At 41.2% G+C, this 13,381-nt stretch overlaps 1 protein-coding gene and 1 pseudogene across 2 annotated transcripts in view; one reads left to right on the top strand and one right to left on the bottom strand.

Moving 5' to 3' along the window:
• Positions 1-13,381, bottom strand: part of LOC147611307 (expansin-A2-like) — a 67,124-nt gene that overhangs the window by 45,027 nt on the left and 8,716 nt on the right. The window lies entirely within an intron of this gene.
• LOC147611308 (expansin-A2 pseudogene) lies at positions 8,391-9,622 on the top strand (annotated as a pseudogene). The gene is made up of 2 exons (XR_015263795.1): positions 8,391-8,711; positions 8,812-9,622. The product of XR_015263795.1 is annotated as an expansin-A2 pseudogene (transcript).

Genomic DNA, 13,381 nt, shown 5'->3' with positions numbered 1-13,381 from the left:
CTCATCTACATACCTATCGTGATAGAGAGAGAGATGTGAAGTGTATCATGAGAGAGAGAGAGAAAGAGTTGCGAAGTGTATCATTGTGAGAGAGAGAGAGAGAATTGTGAAGTGTATCATGAGAGAGAGAGAGAGAGAGGAGAGGAAGAGAGAGTTGTGACAGATAGAGAGAAGAAACATTAGATGACATTTTTAATGTTTTTGTGAGTTCCTAAAGAGAAAAATAATGTATTGTTTTAATTTTTAAGTAAATAGAGGGAGAAAAAAGAAATTATTAAGAATTATGTATATTTTAAGAGAAATAAAAAAAAAACATTATCTACACATCTATCGTGTTGTGAAGTGAATCATGAGAGAGATAGAGAAAGAGTTGTGAAGTGTATCATGAGAGAGAGAGGGGGGTAAGAAAAGAGAGATTCATATTTTTCGAGTTACGAATCACGATATTATAAAATAAAATGTTTAGACAATATGATGTAAACTTTGATCCATGAAATACTAATGCCGCGTTAGCAACCAAGTATCGCATGGATCAAACACAATAAAAACAATACAAGTCAAATCAAACAAATTTACGACATTTATTCGACCGCGTTAACGATCATATGCCGAAATACGCAAGCAAATTTACGACACTTTTTCGATCGCGTTAACGATCAAATGCCGCAATATGCAAAAAACATTTTATGCACTAGCGGATGACACCAACTTGCCGTGTTAACGACAAAATGCCACCCGATTCTATGGGAATACCAATAGGATACGAACATACACTGGCCGCGTTACCGACCATATGTCCGCATTTGACAAAGGGAAGGGAAGGGAAGGTGACATCGCCATAACGATACTATGCTTGCCGCGTTACCGACTAGTACCGCTACCGCGTGCCATACTTACCATAGGACACAGACTAGCCTTATTACCGAGTAAGTGCCCCAGGGTAAGCACCATTCCGAAGAATGGCCTTACACACACACCAGTCGTGTGGCGGGCCACCCAAATCCTGTCGCGCATTGCGACAATGGGCGGCTGCCCGCACGAACTCACCCACACACACATCCCTCGTGTGGCGGACCACCCACATCCTGCCGCGCATTGCGACAGTGGGCAGCTGCCCGCACGAACACACCCACAAACACACACACACACACAAGTTTTCATTACCTGTGTATGCTGTCAGCAATGAAATCCCAAAGGGCCCCCCGGGCCCATATATATAGAAAATTGTACCCCGTCGGGCTATATAACGACCCCGCAGGGACCCGTCGGGCTTTGCTTTATCCCGGCGGGCCCGCCGGGTACAGCAAAAGCCCGGCGGGATTTTTCCCGGTTACCAGGTCGCTTGTCACCGGCTTTTTTGAGAACATGTTAACATGTGAACATGTTAATAACATGTTCACACATGTTATTAACAAAAAAAATTTTGTGATCACGTGAATATAAAATCAGAGCTCACACTTCACATTTGGAACGTTTTCCTCCAGAAGTTACGTCTAATTAGCAATAGTTCTATTCCTTCTTTAGAAGACACAATCAAAGGTGAATTCATCTACAAGAATCTGCCAGTTTTGCTACTACTATGGGGGATACAGACGCTTAATCGACTTAGGATTACCCACACCATAGCATTAGATCTCCCAAAATAGAGGTCACCTTGAGGAACAAGAGCATTGAAATGGAATAATGGAAAGAGAGGTCACCATAGGACTAGATCTCCTAACATAGAGGTCACCTTGAAGAATGGGAGCATTGAAATGGAAGAATAGAAAGAGATGAAAAGTAGAACTTGCACTTCTTCTAGACTTTCCTTCTAATAAATGGCTCGAGCAAACCATACTACAAGCTAAACGCAATTGTGAATCAATAAGTGATGAGGAGGAGGAGCTTGCATATGGTTGTGATTTCCATGTATGTGAGTTAGAGATAACTACGCATTGTCTTTTATGTTGTGTTTTCTTGAAATTATACAATAAAAGTACTTATTTATTGTGCTTGCAGTATCGTAAGTTTGGGACAATTTGGTCACGCGGACCTCACTTTCGAGTAGAAGGAATAGATAAAAAGAGAACAACATTTGATTGTGGTGTGAAGGCTAATTTCATGCAAGAAAGTCGTTCAAGTGCAAGTGATGGCAATACTGAAGTAGACATGCCAGATTATTGTGGAACAATCCAAGATATTATCAAGGTTGGATTTAGAAAGTTTGATATGTTCATTTTTGATGTGAAATGATTCAAGTTGATAACTCAAGGGACGCAAGTAACTGTATGCAAAGACACGTGTGGATTTCTTCAAGTAGACTGCACAAAGATATGGACTGACCAAAGGGACACATTTGTGCTACCAGAGAACTATGAGCAAGTCATCTTTGTGGAAGACCTGATAGATCATAAATGGATATTTGTGATCCAAATAAATCCACATGGAAAACAAATATTTGAAGAGGTGAAAATAGTAGTTGACTATTTGCCAGATGCTAAGGAACTCCCCCCAGATCATGTGATGATTGAGCATACACCACTAGCACCTATTGAACCACAAGAAGAACAAGAAGAAGACATACTAGTTGATGAAGTAGGTGAGGCTCACACGGGATTAGGATCGGATGAAGGTGTACTCATTGAGCAAATACATCTTGAATGAGAAACAGACACTAGAGATAATCCAGAAGAAGAAGAGATTCAAGCTGAGTATGATCATGATGCATCGACAGCTCTCATGCTAGAGCTAGAAGAGGATGACGACATGGATGAATTACCTTCTACTACTACAAGACAACTAGTTCCACCAATTGACAACAATGATGGAGTATTTCTAGAAATAGATTTATTTGGAGCCATGGATCTCGCTGAGGACGAGCAAGTTGATGTGATGAACTTTAATTTCATTAAAATAGAGCACTTTCTTAATTGCACCTTAGTGTTAAGGAGGAGGAGCTAGCATTTTTTCTCCTGCAAAGAGCATGATGGAAGTTATACCCTCCTCTCTCCCTCAGCTCCCCCCCCTCTCTCTCTCTCTTTATCTATCTCTTTCTCTCTGATCTCTCTCTCTCTCTCTCTCTCTCTCTCTCTCTCTCTCTCATAGACATATGCTTGCAAAGAGGTAGAAAGAGAAGGCTAAAACACACCCCAAGATGGGAACTAGCAAGTATTATATATAAATTCATTTTTTTAAAAAAGAAAAATTTCGACTGTTATTTCGATGACTTTTTCCACGCATATTTCGACTGTTGTTTCGATGCATTTTTCCACACATATTTTGACACCTATTTTTACGCACATATCGATGACGCGACCAGGCGTGGAAACTAATCGTCGAAAAACTATGATTCTCTTGTAGTGTAACCTCTCAATGTAGGTGATATGAAGGTTTTCTTAAGAGTGAGGCCCTCGAGTTCATACCTTAATTCTATTATACCATAATTCCTTTAAAGTACCCCTTCCATATTGAAGGACAAAACTATGTAGGTGATATGAAGGTTTTCTTAAGAGTGAGGCCCTCGAGCTCATACCTTAATTTTATACCATAATTCTCTTCAAGTACCCCTTCCATATTGAAAGACAAAACTATGGAGCTAGGGTGTGTGAAGTAAAGAATCAGTTAAGAAATTTTAAAGTGTTAAGAAACACAAATAACATCAATTTCAACAATCTCAATAAGTCTAGGGTCAATTAACAATTTTCCCATGCTCTACCTACTAAAATGAGCACCTTGTCAACAATTATATCTAGCAAATTTAACCATAGTATTGTGAGCACCAAAAATTTCTCGAGAGTATTGGCATATGTTTTTGAGATAGAGATAACTTATTATGTGTTGTGTGTGATTTTCCATTGCACAATATGTACACGTATCTCAATTGCATGGATGTCTCTTAGAGTTGAGTTGTTGTGCTCATGTATGGTTGGCCCGACATGTATATGAGAACAACATAATGTTGGCAATTTAGTCTCTGATATTTTGATTTAAGCATTTATTCTCATGGAGACGGTATAGGTGGTCTCTTATTAGTGTGTTTGGCACAGAGACAACAAGAACCATGGATATGCTCTATGGATATGGGGATCATTTAAGCTTTGCAATGTTAAATTTTGGTGATTTTGTGTCCAAAGTGGTCAAAGGATATCAATGCATGTGAACAAACCTTTGTGAAGGGAAAATATCATCTTATGGCACTATTTTGATGTAGCTAGTCATGTTCTTCAAAAGCACATAAACAGTAAGTTAGGGAAGTGGGTTAGCAAGCCATGAAAGGCATCAACCATTTTTCAAGAAGGGCACTTTAGAGAAGCCTCGAATGACTAGATGGGCTGCCGCCACTAAAAATCCATGAGAAGAGTTCATGCAAGGAAAAAGAGATGGACATGTGTACACCCATGTTTGCAGTAAGAGGAAGCCACTCATACAGTTGCACAAGAGGACTAGCGCTTGCCTATGTATAGAGAAGTAGTCATGAACACAGCAGAGGGAGGGTTGGTGCACCTTTGTACAATTGAAAGGTGAGGCAATGTGTGTGATGCTGGTGGTCATATATATGAGGATACTACTCTGTAACCATGTATAGAGGAGATTGAGTTATTGAGGGCCCATGGGTCTGTGTGCGTAAAGTATGGCTATTGAAGAGAAGGTCGTGTGCCTAAAGTTGTTATTATGAATCAACACCATAAATATCTTAGAAACTTGCTCGAGAGACTGATGCTTGATAATTACCAAAGGGAGATTACCTTCATCCTAAGCCAATGCTATTGCATATGGAATTACAATTAAAAAAATTATCGATGCACAAAAAATGACATTAGGAATTTTTTGGACCCAAAAAGGGCCTCCTAAGGATTCCTAATTTTAAGGGATTAGAGCTTAAAAAGGCTAGGCTTAAGGGAGACAAAGGCTATGATGACCCCTATTTTTTTCCTTGCCACATCAGCCATACCTCCCTAGTTTTACTTTTTAAAGGGAATATTCTCATACTCTCTCTCTTACTTTTTGACTTTTCTCATACTTTCTCTTACTTTTTGAATTTTTTATCTTCACTCTCTACAAACTGAATCTTTGTTGACAGTTTGAAATCTCCTTCCTCATTAACTCCCACCATATCTCCCTTTCACATCAGGAAAACATTCTCGTATATTTAGGTGGGCCCCAAAAAGTGAAAATTTTTCATTTTTCATTTTTGAGGATGAAAAAACACCACCCAACCAATATGTATGATGAAAAGACTTTTTTCCCTCCAAAAAGCTTGTAATTCAAGGGTCACATCAGAAGCCAGTACATCCATAACTAACTGTCAGGTCCCCCACAACCCCATAAACATAACTAACTATCAGGAACCACTACATCCAAAGTAATCAAGCATTCCACTAATTGTGTTATCATCACTTGCACTTGCTCGACTTTCTTGAACAAATTGTGCTGTGACACTACAATAAAAGGTTGCTCTTCTTTGGTCTATTCGTTCTACTCGAAAATGACGTCCATGTGACCAAAACGCCCCATATTTGTGATACTACAAATAGCACATAAAGATTGTTGATGGACAAATAATAACTGAGACATGTAGAGAAAAAAAAGAGAGACATGTAGAACTTAAACACTTACATGCCAATCGCATCCCAGCCTTTGATTGAGGAGGCTTGCAATGGATTGAGGAGAACATTGGGCCATGTGAAGACAATGAAGGCAAGAATGGATGAGCGAACAGAAACACAAGCTAATTTTCAAGTCTTGGAAGATGGATTCGGCAACTCCTTGAAGCGAGCAAAACCATTCTTTGAGAAGGGCAGCAAGAAGAAATCAACATCATCAAAGAGTCACCCATTGGCTCACCCCTTCAAGACCCCTGCTAAGAAAACCAAAGTGTCAATGCAAAAAAGGCTTGATGAGAAAGCTTCAAAGTAGCCTTTTGAATTCATGTAATGAACTCTCCAATGCTCCAATGGCTTTTTGCATCATAATCTTCAACCAATTATTGTGGGTCTTGAGCTGTATTTTGTTCGTGTGTTGCCGTGTGTAAGAGAAACAAAGTTGGTGTGTGTAAAATTGTGTGTGTGTGTGTGAGAGCTTCTCAATAGCGTGTATGAGAAGAGAGGGAGAGAGAGAGAGAGACTTCAACAGAGCTTTGCAATAGCGTGTATAAGCGTGTACAAAATGCTACATTCATTTAAAAGAACATTCAACATTCAACATGTCTGTAAGAAAGAGCTTCATTTAAAACAACAAGAGAGAGAGGCTAAATATCATGAAACCATTCCAAATGTACCATATTAGAAATGATAGTGTTTTTGGCCACAATGGCTATTACGTAGAGTGTATGCAAACTCACACATAAAAAGGGGACATAAAAAAAGCTACATAGGCTTTGACATGAGTAAATCCAAAAACAATATCGCTAAGCTATGTTGTTCTTGGCCATCAAACGCGAAGAACGTCGAAGGGGAGCATGTTGTTTCACAACATGAATTGGCGTTTCTTGAGGCCCACTCTCTTCGACCTGTTACGAACAAAAAATTAAGCGTCAATTCAATTCATCACCATCAACAGCTTAAGCTATAAAACAAACGCTATCATTACGTATCACCTGTGTGCTCATGTCATGCGTATTGTCAACATCTGCATTTGCAACATCGGGGGCCTCCCCACCTTCAAATGAATCCTCCTCCTCACCTTCAATTGTATCCTCCACGTTTAGATTTTCTTTCTCCTCACCTTCAATTTTATCCTCCACGTCTACATTTTCTTCCTCCTCACCTTCAATTGTGTCCTTCACGTCTCCATTTTCTTCCTCCTCACCTTCAATTGAATCCTCCACGTCTCCATTTTCTTCCTCCTCATCTTTACTTGCTTTCTTGGGTGTTGGGGTGCTGAGGTCAATGGGTTGCTCCAAAATTAAGGCAACCCGCAAGCTTTCAAACTTATTGAAAATCATTAGAGACTAAAGACTAAAAACTTCTAAATACATGCAAGAGCTTCAAAGCGCACCTCGTCCGTTTCGCGTCGCACAAAGAAATTGGTGGGCTTCTTAAATGTCGGCACGTCTATTCCCACTGGAGGATTACCCTCTCGATTCAGATTAACATTAGGTGCAGTAATTGGCGTCTCTGAAGCTCCCAACACGGATGGAGAGTTCACATTGTTTATGGTGCTTGAAATGATATAAGTTGTCATTTATGCTACATTACACACACACACACAATACTTTTCTGTAAATGTTAAAGTTTCATTAAGCTTGTATGCATTGTTGTATTATCAATAGTTTCTTTTTGTTACATACACACACACAGATAGAATGAGACATAACACACACATTACACACACACAATACTTTTCTCTACCCTATTTAAATGTTAAAGATTCTTTAAGCATGCATGCATCAAGATAACTTTAATTAAAAAATAACTTTAATTAAAAAAAACTTTCCTCTAAATCAAGATTCTTTAAGCATGCATGCATCAAGATAACTTTAATTAAAAAATAACTGTCCATAAGCATACATGCATGCATTCTCCCATACTTTCCTCTAAATTAATACAAGAATGCATCAATACACAGAATAGCATTTAAGAAATATGCATTTAAAAGAATATGCATTTAAAAAAATATTTGCAGAGGCAATGGGCTGGCCGTATTTTGACCCAGAGTACGAGAATTTCAGCTTGAGAATTAATCCTCCAAGGTATCCTTTCGGCTAAATAAAATAATTACTCTCTTCATTTTGTTTCTGTTATTTGTAAAGGATGATTTTTCTCATTTTGTTTTTTTTTGTTTTTTCCATTTTGTTTCTATTGATAACCTTCTCATTTTAAAATTTCCTGGGAAAAAAAACTCTGCATACAGTTACCCTTTTTACTGCAATTAATTAAAGTTATTTTTTAATTAATTATTAATTGCTAAACCTGCAGAGATGCGTTCGTTCGCAGGCTACCTGGCAGGGCTCCACGCAGCAGCAGCAGCAGCGGCTCACGTTCAGGTTCTCCACCAACAGCGCAGCCGGTTCAGCTCCACGCAGCAGAACTCGATTCAACAGCGCAGCAGCAGGACGAGCGGCTTCGCCGGTCGAGCGAGCAGCAGATTCAGAAGGGAAAAATCGTTTGCAGCAGGACGAGCTTCCCTCGCGGTCGAATGCTGGCAGATTCAAAATGAAAAAAAAAATGTCTGGTTTCCCCTTCTGCTCCAATAGCACCGTATGTAAATTTGGCGCTTCTATTATAGCCATATTTAATTTACTTTTACATCCCACGAATTGCATGCAACCGGCGACGGGTGAAAAAACCACAGGCGGAATAAAGCGGCTGCCGGCTGTTGACTGCCACGTGGCTGATGAGCCACGTAGGCGCCACATCAGCCAGCAGGCCGAAATCTAGCTTGAGCCGACTCCTTATATATATAAGGAGTCCGTCCCCAACCTGCTACTCATCGGCCGCAGCAAGCCAATTAGCCACGCAGCCAAGCCAATTAGCCACGCAGCCAAGCCGAGCCAAGCCAAGCTAAGCTAAGCTCGCCACTGCGTCAATACAGTTGAATGGCAATTGCTACAATTATGTGGACTCTCTTCCCCCGCAGCATTAATATTGCCCCGCTTATCCCGCTGCTTCTCCTGCTCCTCATGGGTGCTCCGGCCCTGGCCTCCTACTACGGCGGCGGCGGCTCCGAGCAGAGCGGGTGGACCAACGCCCATGCCACTTTCTACGGCGGAAGCGATGCCTCCGGCACCATGGGTACGTTTACATTATGAGCTGTTATTGCCATTTCAGTCGGCATGCTGTGGCTGATCAACCCTTGAACTGAAATTGAGATCGATTCATGCTATGTGTCCAGGTGGCGCTTGCGACTACGGGGACCTCTACTCCTCGGGCTACGGCACCAACACCGCCGCCCTCAGCACGGCGCTTTTTCAACGCCGGCCTTAGCTGCGGCGCCTGCTTCGAGATCAAGTGCGATGTGGGCGCCGATGCCGAGTGGTGCCTCAGCGACGCTCCGTACTGGTCACGGCCACCAACCTCTGCCCGCCCAACGACGCGCTGCCCAACAACGCGGGCGGCTGGTGCAACCCCCCGCTGCAGCACTTTGACATGGCGCAGCCGGCCTTCGAGAAGATCGGCGTCTACAAAGGCGGATTCGTGCCCGTGCTCTACCGGAGGGTTCCGTGCGTTAAAACGGGCGGCATCCACCTCACCATGAACGGCCACTCTTACTTCAACTTGGTGCTCGTCACCAACGTAGGCGGAGTTGGGGACGTCCGCGCCGTCTCCATCAAGGGCTCCAAGATCGGCTGGCAGCCCATGAGCAGGAATTGGGGACAGAACTGGCAGAGCAACGCCCTGCTGGACGGCCAGAGCCTCTCCTTCCAGGTCACCACCAGCGACGGCACGACTCTCACCTCCTACGACGTCGCCCCCGCCGACTGGCACTTCGGCCAGACCTTCAGCGGCGACCAGTTCTAAGATATTATTCACCACTCCAACTAACTTAGCTTCATGTGCGCCACGCCGCGCCAACACCACCTCGGCTTGCTGGTGGTGGACCATACAGGTTGTGATCTAGCAAGTACTGTAGATTCGCATGCTGAGGCAGCAAAGCCGCCCGCTGCTCGTAGGAACATCATGGATGCGGCCGCCTTCTCTAATGTATTTTAGGTCTCTCTCACGTAATCTCACCTATAAGTACAAATGTAAAAACTCAAATCATTCTATATCCCACCTCGGCTTGCTGGTGGTGGACCATACAACTGTAGATTCGCATGCTGAGGCAGCAAAGCCGCCCGCTGCTGGTAGGAACATCATGGATGTGGCCGCCTTCTCTAATGTATTTTAGATCTCTCTCACGTAATCTCACCTATGAGTACAAATGTAAAAACTCAATCATTCTAGTTCAAGTTTGAAAACCTTATATGATATAAACTGGAATGCAAGTTCAAGTTTGGAAACCTTATGATATAAACTGTAATGCAAGTTCAAGATGTAAAAAAAGAACCCCCCTTAGATTCACAAAGAAGAAGGGGAGTATATATCATTGAAAAAAAAAAACAACACTCCACAATCCATCCCCATCACTACCATTACTTCTATTTGTTTTTTTTTTGCAACCACGGGGGGATTGTTTTTCTAGCATACCCCCATGCTTCGACCAAACCTTAACTGTGGGTCTAGTGCCAACCGGGTTCTCAATGACGGCAACAAATGTATGGTCGGTTTGCTTTTCCTTGCGGTACCATCTCCGAGTTTTAGGTCCGAATGTAGGAGGCCTTTTCTTCTCAATCCAACATCTCACCTGTAGCCACCAATCCATCAATATATTAGGGAAAGAACCCTAGTATGCATGAAGCTTAGCCAAAATCAGGAAAACATTCAAAGGATATTCCTCTGCAGATTCTGAATCAACAAATCCAATTCCAGAGATCTAATTTTATTTGCATTACATAATACAGACCAGCACATGCATACATATTTATACATCAGCTCTATTTCCTACAGCCCTGTACATGTAGCCCTCAAGAACACAATTTCATTCTTGCTAGTCGAGATTTCCCATAAGATGCAAGTTCTGATAATGTTAAAAACCAGCCCACTGAGCTCATCACACGCACTGCCCGCTTCCCAAGTAACCAGTCCTCCCAAAAGGTTTACATGTTCAGACCCCTCTCTATCCACTTAGTCATTTTGCACCAGGTGCTCCTTAGAGCTGCACATTCCCATAACAAATGTTTGCCACTTTCTATTGAAGACCTGCACCTAGGGCAAATCCCACTAGCCATGTTTCTTTTTGCATTTCATAGTCAATAGGTAAAGCCCACATGCTAACCTTCCACAAAAAAACTTGCAGTTTCCTAGGGACCTGGCAATTCGAGATCAAGTGCCATCTCTTTTTCCAGCTAGAAGAGCTCCATGTTACATTCCATATTTTGTTGCAATACAGTAGATGGGTATCCCCCTTCCTCATTAATGCATAAATGTCCCTAGTTTTACCCTCCTTTAGTTAGACACCATTGATCCAAGTCCAATCCTTGATCTAGACTGAAGTATCAGTTGCTGTGGAACATAATTCACTGTGCAACACCTCCATCACTTGAGTCATCAAGTCTCTCTCTGCCCAGCTAAAACATCAGCCATTTCCACCAATTCCCTTATCATTAAGGCCCAAGTAGCATTTTGAGATAACTCCCTAGGGAGCATCAGAGTCCTTCTTGCAACACAATGGGTGGGCAAGTGAATGATAGCGATTCCCCCTTCCTTTTTTGGCACTGACACTTTATCTCAAGCTAGCCAAAAGGGACTCTTTTCTTGCCATTGCCATTTCTCCATAGAAAGTCTCTTATAGGACCAACGATTTCCTTCCAATGACACTTCCTAGACTTTAACAGAGGACTTAGAAACATGATGTAAGCATTCAAAACAGAGTTGCAGATATCAATCCTGTTATATGGAAGGGAACTTTCAAATCTTGCCACTTTTTTAATTTCTCCACCAATCTATTAATGGCCCACATTACCAGTTGTTTATAAGTAAGTCCAACCCCAAAAGGAACTCCAAGCAGTCTAACAATATGGTCCCTATTACCTAGAAGAGATTGCTGTCACCCCACAAGACATGCCTTCAAGGGATTTTCAAACATAAAAGACCTCTTCGAGACATTCCTTCAAGACCTCTCTGAACATGAAAGATCAAGATTGCTAGATTGTAGCAACTAACACATGCACTTATCCACATGATTTAAGTGGTGAAAACATGTATGGGACTCTCATGTCCCATACATGTCCAAGGATAAACACTTTATGCTTCCCTATTACCTAGAAGAGATTGTTGTCACCCCACAAGACATGCCTTCAAGGGATTTTCAAACATAAAAGACCTCTTCGAGACATTCCTTCAAGACCTCTCTGAACATGAAAGATCAAGATTGCTAGATTGTAGCAACTAACACATGCACTTATCCACATGATTTAAGTGGTGAAAACATGTGTTTCACGACAATTTCGCAAGTTGTATAGGCTAGCACCATCATCTTTTAAAAGCATAGAAACATCATGAATGAGGCTAGCATTTTTTGTGGCTAGTTTTGTGGCAGATACTTGCTCTACTGCACTAAACATGTGGCCATATAACACTATCGCACCCTCGATACTAATGGGATCCCTACCTAGGATAGTAATATATGCACATTAGCCACATCTTTGCAATGATTGTGACATCTTTATAATGTATGACAAACTATAACATCAACTAAGAGCTAGCCAATCTAAAATTTTGCTCTTTTCTGTTACCCCCATAGCATTCATAGCATAGCTTACATTTACCACTTGAAAATTTTATAGTTGTAAGTCCGCCCCTTAAATTATAGTTCAGCTAACCTCTAAATTACACTCTATTAGTCAAGGTAGCAAAAACCACAAAGCTTTATCAATGGTTAACACTTTTGGTCATCCAAGGAGGATGAAGTATTCCAATTTTGATTTGGGGGATCAAATGCATTTAGGTCAATGATGGACTTTTTGAAAATCTATTAAAAGAAAAGCATTGAAATTATCATTATCTATGCAACTTTCTAACAAAAGATGATAGGGCTTTGCTACGTTGGTTTAAATATCTAATGTATGTAGCTAGTAGAATATGCTCCACTGTATGATGGGTCCATGTTATATCACACTCCTCTAAATAGTCTACTAATTTGGATTTATTGTGCTATTTTGAAAGCTGTTAAAACATATTGTTAACCATAAAAGAATAAAAAATCACACATGACCAAGTCGCTAACCAAATAAAAAAGATTTATTATATAGTTTTTTAGCAACATGTGGCTCTCTTGCAACTAAGGGAAACTCTCTCTCTCTCTCTCTCTCTCTCTCTCTCTCTCTCTCTCTCTCTCTCTCTCTCTGTCTCCCTCTCTCTCTCTCTCTCTCTCTCTCTCTCTCTCTCTCAGTGCAATGTTAAGCATGCATATGATTTGTGTGATAAACACTTTTTTGCTTCATCCTCCTAGAGGAGCTATGAAGAATGTGCAAGTACATTACTTGCGAGAAAAACCATTTATTAAGGTGCAAACCATGTTTATAGGGAAAGCATTTCTTGTGGCTAGTTTTGAGCGATGTACGATCTATTTCAAGGGACAAAGGCCCTACAATAGTATCTCACCATTTTTAACAATGTAAGGTCTGCATGGGAATTGCATAAGACTAGAGCATCCTCTTCTTGCTCCACAAGAAAATCCAAGCCTCAAGCTTCCTATTGTTTACTATTGCATGCACCTTAACATGGTCCCACTTTGACCTATTTTCTCATGTGCACATTAAGTTTGATTTAGATTTGGATATAAAAACAATCTGAATTTAAAAAACATACACAATATTATTTTGTAACACCATAATTTGGGAAAAAACCCATTCCCATTTGAA

Source organism: Cibotium barometz, chromosome 47 (assembly GCF_041138505.1).
Source record: "Cibotium barometz isolate CiBa-2024 chromosome 47, ASM4113850v1, whole genome shotgun sequence".
NCBI classification, from domain to species: Eukaryota; Viridiplantae; Streptophyta; class Polypodiopsida; order Cyatheales; family Cibotiaceae; genus Cibotium; species Cibotium barometz.
Note: the sequence above shows the minus strand (reverse complement) of the source record. Positions and strands in the feature narration are given on the sequence as shown.